The sequence below is a fragment of the Balaenoptera borealis genome, assembly GCF_965194805.1.
Source record: "Balaenoptera borealis genome assembly, chromosome: X".
In the NCBI taxonomy this organism is placed as follows: Eukaryota; Metazoa; Chordata; class Mammalia; order Artiodactyla; family Balaenopteridae; genus Balaenoptera; species Balaenoptera borealis.
Genome location: NC_138881.1, coordinates 1,524,932 through 1,544,252, shown reverse-complemented (window position 1 = coordinate 1,544,252; position 19,321 = coordinate 1,524,932).

Sequence of the window (19,321 nt, the reverse complement as noted above, 5' to 3'; positions counted from 1 at the left end):
TCAGGAGAACAGACACGATAGAAAATCTGTCTCGTGTCCTACGTACGCTGTCAGATTTTGGCCAAACCCATCAGGCAGCAGGAGCGATTGCTGCATCTCTGCTACAGGTGATGACGGTCCCGCCTTGGACCACAGAGACTGCGGCGGATGGGGTCTCCCGACGGTCCCGTGGATCTGCCGCGTGTCCCTCAGCACACAGAGCTGGCATCGCTGGGAGCCTGAGTGGGGCTGCTTCGGGCCCCAGTGCCACCTGTGGGTCAAGGGCGCTGCTCCTTACGCTTTCTGTGTGCTGCTCTCTCTCTCTTTTTGCTCTTTCAGTGCGTTTCTTTCTCCTCTTTGACGTTCTAAACTCGCCGGCAGCTCTCAGCTGGGCAGCTCTACAGCAGAAGCAGCAAAGGGACGGCCAGCTCACGCGTGACCCAAACCAACCCCCTCGTCTTCCTGGGCTCACGTGCAGGAAGGGAGGCCGCTGTCCCAGCCAATGACACTTACAGCAACGTGATGGGTGCCCTTCTAGACCCTGGCAGCGTCCACACGTGCCCCTTCCTACACTTTTTCCATTTTGCCTGCCTTTCCCCACCCCTGGCAGCTTTGCTGTCATGACACTGGAATCTATGTGTTGCAGCTATTCGACTCTGATTGACACACATTCCTACCCCTTACGGAAAACACATTTGTCAATGAAATACTAAAACACTCCTAAAGGGATTCCGGGATTTAGGAAGACAACGCCACACACCCCTAGGGCATCCAGCTGGGTCGAACTAGGAACAGGACATGGGGGCTCATTAAGGCGCTGACACAGGCTCAAAGCCCGCCTGCCCTCCGGCTCCTGAAGGCCCATCTTCCCCTGATGCCGAGGCCACCTCCCGGGGTGCAGATGCCAGCCCACCAGCTCACGGGGTGCGTTTCTCTGTGGTTCTCAGCTGCCCCCGTGCTTGTGCCCCATTGGGGCTGCATTTATCCTTCTCCCCCGCATTTGCCATCTGGCCTCTGGAGAGGAAATGATAGTGTCTGAACAAGGAGAGCGGATCACCCAGGATGCTATCGCCAGGTGAGTTCTCAAAGACTTCCGTGAAAAATACAGCCATCGGACAAACTGCTGGTTATATAAAATAAACAAGGTCCTACTGTAGAGCACAGGAAACTATATGCAATATCCTGTGATAAACCACCATGGAAAAGAATATGAAAAAGATTAGAGGGGCTTCCCTGGTGGCGCAGTTGTTGAGAATCTGCCTGCCAATGCAGGGGACACGGGTTCGAGCCCTGGTCTGGGAAGATCCCACATGCCGCGGAGCAACTAGGCCCGTGAGCCACAACTACTGAGCCTGTGTGTCTGGAGCCTGTGGTCTGCAACAAGAGAGGCCGCGATAGTGAGAGGTCCGCGCACTGCGATGAAGAGTGGCCCCCGCTTGCCACAACTAGAGAAAGCCCTCTCACAGAAACGAAGACCCAACACAGCCAAAAAATAAAAAAATATATAAAAATAAATAAATTTAAATAGCATATATTGATATTTTAAAAAAAAGATTAGATATATATATTTATAACTGAATCCCTTTGCTGTACACCTGAAACACATTTGTAAGTCAACTACACTTCAACTAAAAAAAACAAAAGTACAGCCGTCAGAACAATGTGTTCTCTCTCCATCTCCAAATATTTAATTTGGTGCTTTCTCTTCTGTTCGGTCGCTTTCTCAAGAACCAAATGTTGAAAACAAATGGGCCAAGAGACACGGACCAGAAGGTCTTCATTCCATGTTAACTTTTCCCAGGGCTGTTTCCATCACTGAGCAAAACGTACTTGGACACGATGCATTCAGAGTTTAGTCATATCCCATTATTTTGTTTGAAAATGCATCAGTGCCCATGTGGGAAGTAAACAGAGCTGCCTTTCCCTAGTTTGTCACTGTTTAAAATAATTTTGGATAATTTGAATGACTTTATTTCAGCAACATCAACAGCCCTAGCACCAGGTGCAGTGTTGAAAAAAAATCAAACAAATGGAATAGAAATGTCATTTCTATTATTTTATGCCCACATATCGAAAGACGATCAGTCTCCAGTCTCTACCTGCCTCAAAAACTGATTCTTCATCAGTAACATGATAGGTTTGGAAGAAACTCACTAGATGCTCAATGTTTGTGGTAAAAACCACATAATATGTATATACCGTTGGTGGGAATGGAAAGTGGTGCAGCCACTGTGGAGAACAGTATGGAGGTACCTCAGAAAATTAAGAAACTACAAAGTAGAGTTGCCATATGGTCCAGCAATCCCACTCCTGGGCATATGTCTGGGAGAAAATTCTAATTAGAAAAGATACATGCACCCCAATGTTCACTGCAGCACTATTTACAATAGCCAGGACATGCAAGCAACCTAAATGTCCATCAACAGATGAATGGATAAAGAAGATGTGGTGCATATATACAATGGGATACTACTCAGCCATAAAAAAAAAAAGAATGAAATAATACCATTTGCAGCAACATGTATGGACCTAGAGATGATCATACTAAGTGAAGTAAGTCAGACAGAAAAACAAATATCATGATATCACTTATATGTGGAATCTAAAAAAAATACAACAAACTAGTGAATATAACAAAGCAGAAGCAGACTCACAGATACAGAGAACAAACTAGTGGTCCCCAGTGTGGAGAGGGAGTGGGGAGGGGCAAGATGGGGGCAGTTAAGAGATACAAACTATTACGTATAAAATAAGCTACTAGGATATACTGTACAGCACAGGGAGTACAGCTAATATTTTATAATAACTATAAATGGACTATCACATTTAACAATTATGAATCACTATATTGTATAACATAATACTGTATGCCAACTATACTTCAATAAAAAAATTTTTTAAAAGATGAAAAATGACATGTGAAATCTACCTCTTACGACACACATATGTATATTACGTGATGTACACAAATATATATAAAACACAACTTGTATATATAGTTATTTATATATAATTATATGCACATATAGTTTGCACACACATTACATGTGCACAATTTTCAAAATAACATTTCCTACTAGATCAAGAAGCTGGATGGGGACCTCCCTGGTGGCACAGTGGTTAAGAATCCGCCTGCCAATGCAGGGCACACGGGTTCGAGCCCTGGTCTGGAAAGATCCCACATGCTGTGGAGTAACTAAGCCCGTGTGCCACAACTACTAAGCCTGCGCTCTAGAGCCCGGGAGCCACAACTACTGAGCCTGCGTGCCACAACTACTGAAGCCTGCGCTCGAGAGCCCGTGAGCCACAACTACTGAAACCCACGCACCTAGAGCCCGTGCTATGCAACAAGAGAAGCCACCACAATGAGAAGCCCACGCACCGCAACGAAGAGTGGCCCCTGCTTGCTGCAACTACAGGAAGCCCACACACAGCAATGAAGACCCAACGCAGCCAAAAATAAATAAATTTATAAAAAAAAAAAAAGAAGCTGGATGAATACAGGGAAATGGAGCTTTATGACATATTACATTTTTCCCAAGGTGAATATATTCAGAAATGACTACCATACATAAAAGAATACTAAGGAGGATTAAAAGCATAAACAATCCACCGACGATTAGTTTTGAATCATGAGACGCAGGGATTTCACGAAAAAGGATGACCCTAATAAAGGATGAAACGAGGTGCGTTTGGCTTTGCCTGTCCGGGAACATGGACTAATCTGATCTTCCTCTGTGATGTTCCTCTTTCCCCATAATCTATATATAACCCATGAATGACCAAATCAGGGGAACACAGAAGCATAGACCCGTGAAAAGCAAATCAAGTCAGATGAACAGAATGGCCTGTAATAGAAACGCCCAATTAGTAGGAAAAACTAAGGTATCAGGAGTCATTTCATTGGGATTTTGGTAATGCCTTTGATGCCGGCTATAAAATTGAGGTGCATAATAAACTCAGGTTCACTGGTGAAAGCACATGAGGACCAGTGCACCCCCAATGGAAAAGTGGACATAGTAACAGTGAGAAGAGGGGTCTACATACATACGCAGGAGTATGGTTGTATCTGGCTGTGTTAAATTGTCCCTTTATGTGCTATAGGCTGAATTCTGTCCCCTCCAAATTCACGTGTTGAAGTCCTAGCCCCCAGGACCTCAGAACGTGACAGTATTTGGAGATGAGGTCTTCAAAGAGGGGACGAAGGTACAATGAGGTCATTAGGGTGGGTCCTGATCCCAAAGGACAGGTGTCCTTATAAGAAGAGGAGATCAGGACACAGACACACACAGAGAGAAGACCACGTGAGGACACAGGGAGGAGAGGGCCGTCTACACGCCCAGGAGAGAGGCCTCAGGAGGAACCAGCCCTGCTGACCCTTGGATCTCAGACTCTAGCCTCCAGGACTGGGAGAGATAGATGCCTGATGTTTATAGGCGCCCCCAGTCTGGGCTATTTTATAGTAGCCCGAGCAAACAGATGCAGCACGATTTTACAAACGGTTTTAAAAATTATAGCAATCAGCACACCTGCACGTCCCATATAGCAATTTGTGGAATACACCAGCAAACTTCATTTTAGGGTCAATAAAAAACAAAGTGCGATTTAAGTGTGAAAAACTGAGTTATGGGATAAAGTTTTAAAGCACCGTTAAGACATGATAGAACACATTTGGACAAGTACATGCCCTGCAAGCAATCCCATGCTAAGGTCATATTTTTGTGATCTGTATTTGAATCGCAAAGCATTCGTATCTTTTGGCCCCAAAATGTCCGGACGAATACTCACAGCCTGCAGCACGGCTAACCGAACACCACATGGCAAACTCGGTGGGAAAGGACGAGGCAAAACCAGCTGTGACCTATAACCAAAAGGTGAGAATAAGCACAGTGGCATCCAGAACCGGCTGTACACAATCGCCACACTGACATCCAGAACCGGCTGTATACAACACCCATGATGCCGCTTCCTGAAACTGTGGGACTTGCAATTGAGACGGGCTGGGACCCGGGACCCTTTGCGGCAGGGCTTGCCCCTGGACACACCTCTCCTCCAGCAGCAAAATACGAAGAAACTATAAGAGACTAAAAATAACCGCACACAGCTGTGGGAAATTATAAACAATAAGATACGAAAAGACCAAAACCGAACTGCCATTTCTGACGTGGTGTCAGCAAAAGCAGGGTCCTGCGTGTGCTTCCTGCGCACGGCACCACCAAGGGGTGGGCAGACCCCCTAAGCCATCCCTCCACCCCAACCCACCCAATCACCCCCACCCTCAGCCCGTTAAGGAACCAGCTCGCCCTCAGGGAACGAGCAAGGCACCTGTAACTTGTTTTCACTCCCGCCCACTGCAGGACAAGCCCCAGTACAGCCTCGCCTGAATCCCTCATCTGGCTTCTAATCAATTTCTATTGATTAGCGAGACCAAGGACCCAGGCCGGGAACACAGTGACCTCCTTGCCTGAGGGCACAGCCGAAGGTCAGCACCGCTGCCAGCTACCTCTGCAGACGAGTTCCCATAAAATAAAGAATCGCCGTCTTGCGTGAAAACTCCCGGAAGATGCTCATTTGGTTTGTGTACTATATGTTAATAACAGATGATGCGTAAACAGCCGTTTACTCCTATGCGGAAACCACCAATACCTGGAGAGTTGGCATTATATTTACTCACAAGAAACAAACTTTCGCACACAATTTCGGATGATTCATGAGACTTGGGAGTCCTTGTCATGAGCCCATGACGGCAGAATGAAATCATCTTGTATTTTTTTAAACCTATTTCTTTTCTTTTTTTTTGCCGTGGCTTGCAGGATCTTAGTTCCCCGACCAGGGATCAAACCCGTGCCCCCTGCAGTGGAAGCGTGGAGTCCTAACCACTGGACCGCCGGGGAAGTCCACCCTTAAACCTACTTCTTGAACAAGGAGCTCTCCAGGTGGAGAGTGGAGAACTGACCTTTGGCCAAGAGAAACCCCCAACCCTTTGGGGACATTTTATACCCAGGGAAGAATAAAGAGTATCCTTATCGTGGGCATGAAGAACTCTGAGGAAAGCCTCCTATCGACCTCAGTCAGCATCCTTGCTAACTCTGAGCGATGCTCCGGGCCCAGAAACGCAGTGGCCTTGTGTCCGAAGAGGGAGCCCAACCCTGAAGAAGGTTCGTTACGTGGGGTCTACAAGCCCTGCCTGGTGGGTTTTGATGAGTTTTTTCCTTCCTAGTTCCTTCTGGTCAGTTATATTTCTTATAAAACAAAACATAAGTGTGTTCCACTGTAACAAACTCTTTTGCGTCATATTTTAGCTCACCTAGCCTATTACCACATTAACTGTGTAACTTATTCCCGTCTTGATTTTAAAATCTCGCTAAATAAAACTATCCCTTTTGTTGCCGTACCAGGCAAAAAAGGAGTGATGTTTTGGTTAATAATTGGGCAAGTAGGGGGAGGATTCAGCTGGCCGCTCTGGGGAGCATTATAACGATGATTAACGCTTTTTCTGTAGCGGGGAAATGTTGAACTCATGAGGCGTTTTTAAGCCAAATGCCACTTTGTCTCTGCTGACAGAGTACTCAACACAGGAGTGGCATTTACCTGAACGGAAATGGGGGGCAGCTAATCCACACCTCAACGTTTTCACCCATGTAACACAAAAACAGAAGTCGGGGAAATCGGAGACGCAGCCATGGAAGGAGGAAGACCCTGATCTGAGGCAGGGGATACAACTGCAAGAGGAAACAAATCAAGGATGAAAGGGACAGACTCCAGGATACAGATAAAAAAATAAATAAAAGTTGGGGGGTGGTGGGAGCTGAGGAAAAGGCACAAAGACCAGTCTCTACGAAGAAGAAACGGGAAAAAAATTAAACTCTATGATTAAAAAAAAAAAAAAAGGTCCCCTTTTTCTTCATGGGATAAAAGATACCTTCCCTCTGGAAGCATTGGGTGGGGAAGCAGCTGGTGTTTCCCTAGCATGAGGACATGAATATACAACTTATGGATGTTGTGACAGACCAGGAGATGGACCCCTCCCACCATGTCCCCTGCCTCTTGTTTCTAAGAAAAGCTTTAGCCTCCTAGGCCTTCCCCGATCTCCAGAGAGCAAATTTAGTCAGAGAAGTGAGAAAATATAGAAACAAAGGAACACAGTCAAGCAAGGCAAAAATAGTAATAGTTTAGCCACTAAACAAAGTCAAGGACTTTCAGTGCCTCCCTAAGGGCTACAGGTCATATTCTGAGCCACGTCCTTTGTGTTGCTTTGCAGAGACTGAAAGCCACACCAGGTGGGAGCAGTTACCTGCGTGCCGCCCACCAGCACGGAGACCCCAGGTGGTTGGAATCAGAAGGTTTACGACGTGGACTCCTAGGTCCCCACCAACCAAGCCGAACACCGTCCACGAGCCGATCTCGCACCCGAAACCCTCTCCCTCGCCCTGCTTTAAACACCTTTCCCTGAAGGCCTTCGGGGAGTTCGGGTCTCTTGGGCACGAGCTGCCCTCCTCTACACTTGGCCGCACGTGGGGCGTCTTGCAGACAAACGCTGCTCTTTCCTTCACCACAGCCCGGGGTCCGGAGTCGGGCTTTGCTGAGCACGGGACTCAAGTCTGGTTTGGTAGCAATTATGTGCAAGCGCTGCCCTCAACGCGGCTGGCGAACAGGCCTGGGTAGGTGGGCATCCTGTGAATTTCCCCGTGTACCCCAGTGGGGCACAGACCCTGCCCTCACGGGGCTTACACGGGAGAAGTCACGTGGACATAAAACATGCAACACGGTACAGTCTTCTCCGTGTTAAATGCACCTGCAGAGAAGGTCTGGGGTGACTAGATATGGTCTCGGAGAAACTGAGTACTGGAGAATCGTCTATTAGTTATTTGCTGGGTAACACAGCCGCTGGGCTGAGGGTCTGATGGGGAATTTGAAGCAAGGAAGAGAAGGGCAGTGCCTTGCTTCAAAGCCAGATTTTCACCAGATAATCAACCAGAATGGTTTTTCGGCAGGGGGAGGGGCAGGAAGGGCAGATGGGACCAATAGTCTGGAAAATGTTTAACACACGCAGCCAAAGGCCCCATATAAGATTATGAAACAGGCACCAGGAAAGTGTTAATTCTAGCTACTCTGCTGGGAATATACACTCACTGTCTTGGGAAGGTTTCAGGTTTTAATCAGTTACCTCTTGATTTGGCCTTGAATAAGGTTTTTAAAACCTACAGGGTTTTCTAACTGAACTATAGTTGCTGTATAGTCTATTAGTTTCAGGTGTACTCGATTCAGTATTTTTACAGATTTCCAAAAACAGCACAAATTGCAAAGTGAGCTAAAAAATCACAATTTCCACTCAAACTGATACATCGAAAGACATACGATTCCAGTAATTAGAAAAATGCATCTTCATTTCCAGATGGTATTTTGCCTGGATTCCCCACCTTGCTTTGACAATGGTCCAACTTATTAAGAATTCAGCCCATTTCTCTCCCACAGCTGTCAGACCAAGTCCACGAGTGACCACAGCCTGGGCTGGATGAAAAAGATGGGGCACAAAACAAAGATGGGCAGGGTGGGTGCAGGCGTCTTTCGGGGTGTCATATTCCATCCAGCTCCCCCATATGCAAGTTTGGCAACAATTCGTGGAGACTGCTGTTGGAGTCTTAATTGGTCTTTCTTTTCCCCCGGGTGACCCTATTTGAACCGGGGAGAGTGTAAGCCTCCTCTCCCTCCGTGAGGCTGAACGGGATTGCATGTGCCTCTGTAGAAGGCACGTGGGAACCCAGCCCAGGCTGCACACCTAACGGCACCCGCATTCTTACCTCTGCACCCCATTCACGGCACAGGATCCTGCCCAACAGCATCATGAAAAACGGCGCCAGCGGCTTGTCATCCCTCCTGGACACGCGTCTCAGACCTCTCATCCGGCCGGTGGGGCTTGTGGGGGCACACTGAGCGAGATGCCGTATCTTTAGGTGACTCAGCGTGTGACAAGCGCCCCCAAGACTTGTCACGGAGCAAAGGCTCACCGCCCGACGTGCACAGAAGCCAATGCTACGGCACCAGCTTTCCCAGAAGACGAAGAGCTTCACTGTCAGGTCAACCAGCAAGAGGCTGAGCTCTCAAACCCACGATTCAGCGTCTGGAGTGAACTTTAAGGGGTTAGGGAGTTTCAAGCTTGGAAGCTGATTGGCTAGGCTCAAATCAGGCCATATAAGCTACTCCTGCAGCTGGAAGCCAGATTTTCCTTATTGAAGGGGTTCTCGCTTCATAAAGGGCTCCAGTGGTAACATTTCTAGTTCTTAAGTTCTGTAGACTGAAGAGTCTTGGTTCCGAGGTCACCCTAGAAACATGGGTTCCCGTCTTAAGCATGTGCAGTGCTGTCTCTGTAAAATAACTCGAAGATTGATGAATCAACGACCTATTAAATGAGGCGAAACCAGGTTAAGCTGGTGCTGTTTCAGCTTGATTAATCAACAACCTATTTAAGGAGGCAAAACCAGTTTAAGCTGGTCCATGATTTCCGTGCTGTTGCAAACGAATTCCTGAAACCACGTCTGATGTGCCACGGGACATGCAAATAAAGTCACCTTACTTTTTGCAACACTGTGGCTTGAATATCGGGCATAGCGCACGTGCAAAGAAAACAGTTCTTGAATTCTTTCCTTCTTCCAGAAATGAGACCAAGGCTCTTGTTAACCCAGAGAGGTGATGACGAAATTGCAAACAATCTCAGTGTTTTCCCTGAGCGCCTCTCTGTGGGGCCAGCGATAGAATCATTGGAGGAACTTCTTAAAAATACTGTCGACCTGACATCTACCCAGGTCACTCTCAGAGGACGGGGCCCAGGAATGTGTGTTTTTATGGGGTGTCTGGACTAAACTGGATGCAAAGCCAGGTTGAGGAAGCACTTGCTGATTAGGGAGGGCAGAAGATCCGGGTATAAAAGCCCACTCCCTTATTCCTCATCTTAGGGGCCCCAGAGTGCCCACGTTTGATAAAGGGGGATATTAATAGGGCCTTTCTCTCAACATCTGCAGAGAATTGAGTGAGAAGACAGATCTGAAAGCCCCTGATACACTGTATCCTGCTAACAAACCACAGCCTGCTCTGTAGGTGGAAGGCCATCGGAGGATGATGGAGGGTAAGCATTTCGGACCAGTGAGTCTAAACAGCCCACATCACACATCCTACACGGTGTGCCTGGGAGAGCACTGCAGTGGATTCCCCCGGAGAACACAGAGAAACGGCGACCACTCACTGGATGTTGTTCATTTAATACGACGTTGCCCTGAACCCCGACGCGGCCAGGCCACGCAGTTTGATGAACCCCCTGAGTGCACACACCTGTATTAGTTTACCCGGGGCCGCCATCACACAGGACCACACACCAGGCAGCTGAAACCAACAGAAAAGTATCCTCTCTCAGTTCTGGAGACAAGACATCTCAGATCAAAGTGCGGGCAGGGCTGGTTCCTTCCGGAGGCTCCAGGGGAGAATCTGTTGTAGGTTTCTCTCCAGATTCTGGGGGCTGCCAGCCATCTTTGCTGGTCCTTGGCTTGTAGACACAGCTCACCAATCTCTGCTCCATCGTCACATGGCTTCTCCTCTCAGCGTCTCTCTCTGTGTCTTCTCTTCTTATAATGACACCGGTTATACTGGATTAAAGACCCACCCTCAGAAGCAACCTCAATGTCCATCAACAGAGGAATGGATGAAGAAGATGTGGTACTTTTTATAAAATGGAACACTACTCAGCCCTTAAAAAAGAATGAAATAATGCCATTTGCAGCCACGTGGATGGACCTTGAGGGTATTATGCTAAGTGGAATAAGTCAGAGAGAGAAAGACAAATGCTGTATGATCTCACTTATATGTGGAATCTAAAAAATACAACAAAAGAAGTGGATACTGTATAACAAAACAGAAGCAGGCTCACAGATACAGAGAACAAACTAGTGGTCCCCAGTGCGGAGAGGGAGTGGGGAGGGGCAAGATGGGGGCAGTTAAGAGATACAAACTATTACATATAAAATAAGCTACTAGGATATACTGTACAGCACAGGGAGTACAGCTAATATTTTGTAATAACTATAAATGGACTATCATATTTAACAATTGTGAATCACTATATTATATAACATAATACTGTATGCCAACTATACTTCAATAAAAAAATTTTTTAAGATGAAAAATGACAATGTGAAATCTACCTCTTAACACACACATATGTATATTACATGATGTAAATATATAAAACATAACTTGTATATATAGTTATTTATATATAATTATATGCACATATAGTTTGTACACACATTATGTGTGCACAATTTTCAAAATTGCATTTCCTACTAGATCAGGAAGCTGGATGGGGATTTCCCTGGTGGCACAGTGGTTAAGAATCCGCCTGCCAATGCAGGGCACACGGGTTGGAGCTCTGGTCCAGAAAGATCCCACATGCTGCAGAGTAACTAAGCCTGTGCGCCACAACTACTGAGCCTGCGTGCCACAACTACCGAGCCTGCGCTCGAGAGCCCGTGAGCCACAGCTACGGAGCCTGCGTGCCACAACTACTGAAACCCGCGCGCCTAGAGCCCGTGCTCTGCAACAAGAGAAGCCACCACAATGAGAAGCCCACGCACCGCAACGAAGAGTGGCCCCCACTCGCTGCAACTAGAGAAAGCCCGCACACAGCAACGAAGACCCAACGCAGCCAAAAATAAATTTTATAAAAAAAAAAAAAAAAAAGCTGGATGGAAACAGGGAAATGGAGCTTTATGACATATATTACATTTTTCCAAGGTGAATATATTCAGAAATGACTACCATACATAAAAGAATACTAAGGAGGATTAAAAGCATAAACAATCCGCCGACGATTAGTTTTCAATCATGAGATGCAGGGATTTCACAAAAAAGGATGACCCTAATAAAGGATGAAACGAGGTGAGTTTGGCTTTGCCTGTCTGGGAACATGGACTAATCTGATTTTCCTCTGTGATGTTCCTCTTTCCCCATAATCTATATATAACCCATGAATGACCAAATCAGGGGAAGACAGAAGCATAGACCCATGAAAAGCAAATCAAGTCAGATGAACAGAATGGCCTGTAATAGAAACGCCCAATTAGTAGGAAAAACTAAGGTATCAGGAGTCATTTCATTGGGATTTCGGTAATGCCTTTGATGCTGGCTATAAAATTGAGGTGCATAATAAATTCAGGTTCACTGGTGAAAGCACATGAGGACCAGTGCACCCCCAAAGGAAAAGTGGACATAGTAACAGTGAGAAGAGGGGTCTACATACATACGCAGGGGTATGGTTGTATCTGGTTGTGTTAAATTGTCCCTTTATATGCTATAGGCTGAATTCTGTCCCCTCCAAATTCACGTGTTGAAGTCCTAGCCCCCAGGACCTCAGAACATGACAGTATTTGGAGATGGGGTCTTCAAAGAGGGGACGAAGGTACAATGAGGTCATTAGGGTGGGTCCTGATCCCACAGGACTGCTGTCCTTATAAGAAGTGGAGATCAGGACACAGACACACAGAGGGACGACCCTGTGAGGACACAGGGAGGAGAGGGCCGTCTACACGCCCAGGAGAGAGGCCTCAGGAGGAACCAGCCCTGCTGACCCTTGGATCTCAGACTCCAGCCTCCAGGACTGGGAGAGATAGATGCCTGATGTTTATAGGCGCCCCCAGTCTGGGCTATTTTATAGTAGCCCGAGCAAACAGATGCAGCACGATTTTACAAACGGTTTTAAAAATTATAGCAATCAGCACACCTGCACGTCCCATATAGCAATTTGTGGAATACACCAGCAAACTTCATTTTAGGGTCAATAAAAAACAAAGTGCGATTTAAGTGTGAAAAACTGAGTTATGGGATAAAGTTTTAAAGCACCGTTAAGACATGATAGAACACATTTGGACAAGTACATGCCCTGCAAGCAATCCCATGCTAAGGTCATATTTTTGTGATCTGTATTTGAATCGCAAAGCATTCATATCTTTTGGCCCCAAAATGTCCGGACGAATACTCACAGCCTGCAGCACGGCTAACCGAACACCACATGGCAAACTCGGTGGGAAAGGACGAGGCAAAACCAGCTGTGACCTATAACCAAGAGGTGAGAATAAGCACAGTGGCATCCAGAACCGGCTGTACACAATCGCCACACTGACATCCAGAACCGGCTGTATACAACACCCATGATGCCGCTTCCTGAAACTGTGGGACTTGCAATTGAGACGGGCTGGGACCCGGGACCCTTTGCGGCAGGGCTTGCCCCTGGACACACCTCTCCTCCAGCAGCAAAATACGAAGAAACTATAAGAGACTAAAAATAACCGCACACAGCTGTGGGAAATTATAAACAATAAGATACGAAAAGACCAAAACCGAACTGCCATTTCTGACGTGGTGTCAGCAAAAGCAGGGTCCTGCGTGTGATTCCTGCGCACGGCACCACCAAGGGGTGGGCAGACCCCCTAAGCCATCCCTCCACCCCAACCCACCCAATCACCCCCACCCTCAGCCCGTTAAGGAACCAGCTCGCCCTCAGGGAACGAGCAAGGCACCTGTAACTTGTTTTCACTCCCGCCCACTGCAGGACAAGCCCCAGTACAGCCTCGCCTGAATCCCTCATCTGGCTTCTAATCAATTTCTATTGATTAGCGAGACCAAGGACCCAGGCCGGGAACACAGTGACCTCCTTGCCTGAGGGCACAGCCGAAGGTCAGCACCGCTGCCAGCTACCTCTGCAGACGAGTTCCCATAAAATAAAGAATCGCCGTCTTGCGTGAAAACTCCCGGAAGATGCTCATTTGGTTTGTGTACTATATGTTAATAACAGATGATGCGTAAACAGCCGTTTACTCCTATGCGGAAACCACCAATACCTGGAGAGTTGGCATTATATTTACTCACAAGAAACAAACTTTCGCACACAATTTCGGATGATTCATGAGACTTGGGAGTCCTTGTCATGAGCCCATGACGGCAGAATGAAATCATCTTGTATTTTTTTAAACCTATTTCTTTTCTTTTTTTTTTGCCGTGGCTTGCAGGATCTTAGTTCCCCGACCAGGGATCAAACCCGTGCCCCCTGCAGTGGAAGCGTGGAGTCCTAACCACTGGACCGCCGGGGAAGTCCACCCTTAAACCTACTTCTTGAACAAGGAGCTCTCCAGGTGGAGAGTGGAGAACTGATCTTTGGCCAAGAGAAACCCCCAACCCTTTGGGGACATTTTATACCCAGGGAAGAATAAAGAGTATCCTTATCGTGGGCATGAAGAACTCTGAGGAAAGCCTCCTATCGACCTCAGTCAGCATCCTTGCTAACTCTGAGCGATGCTCCGGGCCCAGAAACGCAGTGGCCTTGTGTCCGAAGAGGGAGCCCAACCCTGAAGAAGGTTCGTTACGTGGGGTCTACAAGCCCTGCCTGGTGGGTTTTGATGAGTTTTTTCCTTCCTAGTTCCTTCTGGTCAGTTATATTTCTTATAAAACAAAACATAAGTGTGTTCCACTGTAACAAACTCTTTTGCATCATATTTTAGCTCACCTAGCCTATTACCACATTAACTGTGTAACTTATTCCCGTCTTGATTTTAAAATCTCGCTAAATAAAACTATCCCTTTTGTTGTCGTACCAGGCAAAAAGGAGTGATGTTTTGGTTAATAATTGGGCAAGTAGGGGGAGGATTCAGCTGGCCGCTCTGGGGAGCATTATAACGATGATTAACGCTTTTTCTGTAGCGGGGAAATGTTGAACTCATGAGGCGTTTTTAAGCCAAATGCCACTTCGCCTCTGCTGACAAAGAGTACTCAACACAGGAGTGGCATTTACCCGAACGGAAATGGGGGGGAGCTAATCCACACCTCGATTTTTTCACCCATGTAACACAAAAACAGAAGTCGGGGAAATCGGAGACGCAGCCATGGAAGGAGGAAGACCCTGATCTGAGGCAGGGGATACAACTGCAAGAGGAAACAAATGAAGGATGAAAGGGACAGACTCCAGGGTACAGATGAAAAAATAAATAAAAGATGGGGGGTGGTGGGAGCTGAGGAAAAGGAACAAAGGCCAGTCTCTACGAGGAAGAAACGGGAAAACAATTAAACTCTACTGATTTTAAAAAACAAACAAAAAAAAGTCCCCTTTTTCTTCATGGGATAAAAGATACCTTCCCTCTGGAAGCATTGGGTGGGGAAGCAGCTGGTGTTTCCCTAGCATGAGGACATGAATATACAACTTATGGATGTTGTGACAGACCAGGAGATGGACCCCTCCCACCATGTCCCCTGCCTCTTGTTTCTAAGAAAAGCTTTAGCCTCCTAGGCCTTCCCCGATCTCCAGAGAGCAAATTTAGTCAGAGAAGTGAGAAAATATAGAAACAAAGGAACACAGTCAAGCAAGGCAAAAATAGTAATAGTTTAGCCACTAAACAAAGTCAAGGACTTTCAGTGCCTCCCTAAGGGCTACAGGTCATATTCTGAGCCACGTCCTTTGTGTTGCTTTGCAGAGACTGAAAGCCACACCAGGTGGGAGCAGTTACCTGCGTGCCGCCCACCAGCACGGAGACCCCAGGTGGTTGGAATCAGAAGGTTTACGACGTGGACTCCTAGGTCCCCACCAACCAAGCCGAACACCGTCCACGAGCCGATCTCGCACCCGAAACCCTCTCCCTCGCCCTGCTTTAAACACCTTTCCCTGAAGGCCTTCGGGGAGTTCGGGTCTCTTGGGCACGAGCTGCCCTCCTCTACACTTGGCCGCACGTGGGGCGTCTTGCAGACAAACGCTGCTCTTTCCTTCACCACAGCCCGGGGTCCGGAGTCGGGCTTTGCTGAGCACGGGACTCAAGTCTGGTTTGGTAGCAATTATGTGCAAGCGCTGCCCTCAACGCGGCTGGCGAACAGGCCTGGGTAGGTGGGCATCCTGTGAATTTCCCCGTGTACCCCAGTGGGGCACAGACCCTGCCCTCACGGGGCTTACACGGGAGAAGTCACGTGGACATAAAACATGCAACACGGTACAGTCTTCTCCGTGTTAAATGCACCTGCAGAGAAGGTCTGGGGTGACTAGATATGGTCTCGGAGAAACTGAGTACTGGAGAATCGTCTATTAGTTATTTGCTGGGTAACACAGCCGCTGGGCTGAGGGTCTGATGGGGAATTTGAAGCAAGGAAGAGAAGGGCAGTGCCTTGCTTCAAAGCCAGATTTTCACCAGATAATCAACCAGAATGGTTTTTCGGCAGGGGGAGGGGCAGGAAGGGCAGATGGGACCAATAGTCTGGAAAATGTTTAACACACGCAGCCAAAGGCCCCATATAAGATTATGAAACAGGCACCAGGAAAGTGTTAATTCTAGCTACTCTGCTGGGAATATACACTCACTGTCTTGGGAAGGTTTCAGGTTTTCATCAGTTACCTCTTGATTTGGCCTTGAATAAGGTTTTTAAAACCTACAGGGTTTTCTAACTGAACTATAGTTGCTGTATAGTCTATTAGTTTCAGGTGTACTCGATTCAGTATTTTTACAGATTTCCAAAAACAGCACAAATTGCAAAGTGAGCTAAAAAATCACAATTTCCACTCAAACTGATACATCGAAAGACATACGATTCCAGTAATTAGAAAAATGCATCTTCATTTCCAGATGGTATTTTGCCTGGATTCCCCACCTTGCTTTGACAATGGTCCAACTTATTAAGAATTCAGCCCATTTCTCTCCCACAGCTGTCAGACCAAGTCCACGAGTGACCACAGCCTGGGCTGGATGAAAAAGATGGGGCACAAAACAAAGATGGGCAGGGTGGGTGCAGGCGTCTTTCGGGGTGTCATATTCCATCCAGCTCCCCCATATGCAAGTTTGGCAACAATTCGTGGAGACTGCTGTTGGAGTCTTAATTGGTCTTTCTTTTCCCCCGGGTGACCCTATTTGAACCGGGGAGAGTGTAAGCCTCCTCTCCCTCCGTGAGGCTGAACGGGATTGCATGTGCCTCTGTAGAAGGCACGTGGGAACCCAGCCCAGGCTGCACACCTAACGGCACCCGCATTCTTACCTCTGCACCCCATTCACGGCACAGGATCCTGCCCAACAGCATCATGAAAAACGGCGCCAGCGGCTTGTCATCCCTCCTGGACACGCGTCTCAGACCTCTCATCCGGCCGGTGGGGCTTGTGGGGGCACACTGAGCGAGATGCAGTATCTTTAGGTGACTCAGCGTGTGACAAGCGCCCCCAAGACTTGTCACGGGCAAAGGCTCACCGCCCGACGTGCACAGAAGCCAATGCTACGGCACCAGCTTTCCCAGAAGACGAAGAGCTTCACTGTCAGGTCAACCAGCAAGAGGCTGAGCTCTCAAACCCACGATTCAGCGTCTGGAGTGAACTTTAAGGGGTTAGGGAGTTTCAAGCTTGGAAGCTGATTGGCTAGGCTCAAATCAGGCCATATAAGCTACTCCTGCAGCTGGAAGCCAGATTTTCCTTATTGAAGGGGTTCTCGCTTCATAAAGGGCTCCAGTGGTAACATTTCTAGTTCTTAAGTTCTGTAGACTGAAGAGTCTTGGTTCTGAGGTCACCCTAGAAACGTGGGTTCCCGTCTTAAGCATGTGCAGTGCTGTCTCTGTAAAATAACTCGAGGATTGATGAATCAACGACCTATTAAATGAGGCGAAACCAGGTTAAGCTGGTGCTGTTTCAGCTTGATTAATCAACAACCTATTTAAGGAGGCAAAACCAGTTTAAGCTGGTCCATGATTTCCGTGCTGTTGCAAACGAATTCCTGAAACCACGTCTGATGTGCCACGGGACATGCAAATAAAGTCACCTTACTTTTTGCAACACTGTGGCTTGAATATCGGGCATAGCGCACGTGCAAAGAAAACAGTTCTTGAATTCTTTCCTTCTTCCAGAAATGAGACCAAGGCTCTTGTTAACCCAGAGAGGTGATGACGAAATTGCAAACAATCTCAGTGTTTTCCCTGAGCGCCTCTCTGTGGGGCCAGCGATAGAATCATTGGAGGAACTTCTTAAAAATACTGTCGACCTGACATCTACCCAGGTCACTCTCAGAGGACGGGGCCCAGGAATGTGTGTTTTTATGGGGTGTCTGGACTAAACTGGATGCAAAGCCAGGTTGAGGAAGCACTTGCTGATTAGGGAGGGCAGAAGATCCGGGTATAAAAGCCCACTCCCTTATTCCTCATCTTAGGGGCCCCAGAGTGCCCACGTTTGATAAAGGGGGATATTAATAGGGCCTTTCTCTCAACATCTGCAGAGAATTGAGTGAGAAGACAGATCTGAAAGCCCCTGATACACTGTATCCTGCTAACAAACCACAGCCTGCTCTGTAGGTGGAAGGCCATCGGAGGATGATGGAGGGTAAGCATTTCGGACCAGTGAGTCTAAACAGCCCACATCACACATCCTACACGGTGTGCCTGGGAGAGCACTGCAGTGGATTCCCCCGGAGAACACAGAGAAACGGCGACCACTCACTGGATGTCGTTCATTTAATACGACGTTGCCCTGAACCCCGACGCGGCCAGGCCACGCAGTTTGATGAACCCCCTGAGTGCACACACCTGTATTAGTTTCCCCGGGGCCGCCATCACACAGGACCACACACCAGGCAGCTGAAACCAACAGAAAAGTATCTTCTCTCAGTTCTGGAGACAAGACATCTCAGATCAAAGTGCGGGCAGGGCTGGTTCCTTCCGGAGGCTCCAGGGGAGAATCTGTTGTAGGTTTCTCTCCAGATTCTGGGGGCTGCCAGCCATCTTTGCTGGTCCTTGGCTTGTAGACACAGCTCACCAATCTCTGCTCCATCGTCACATGGCTTCTCCTCTCAGCGTCTCTCTCTGTGTCTTCTCTTCTTATAATGACACCGGTTATACTGGATTAAAGACCCACCCTCAGAAGCAACCTCAATGTCCATCAACAGAGGAATGGATGAAGAAGATGTGGTACTTTTTATAAAATGGAACACTACTCAGCCCTTAAAAAAGAATGAAATAATGCCATTTGCAGCCACGTGGATGGACCTTGAGGGTATTATGCTAAGTGGAATAAGTCAGAGAGAGAAAGACAAATGCTGTATGATCTCACTTATATGTGGAATCTAAAAAATACAACAAAAGAAGTGGATACTGTATAACAAAACAGAAGCAGGCTCACAGATACAGAGAACAAACTAGTGGTCCCCAGTGCGGAGAGGGAGTGGGGAGGGGCAAGATGGGGGCAGTTAAGAGATACAAACTATTACATATAAAATAAGCTACTAGGATATACTGTACAGCACAGGGAGTACAGCTAATATTTTGTAATAACTATAAATGGACTATCATATTTAAC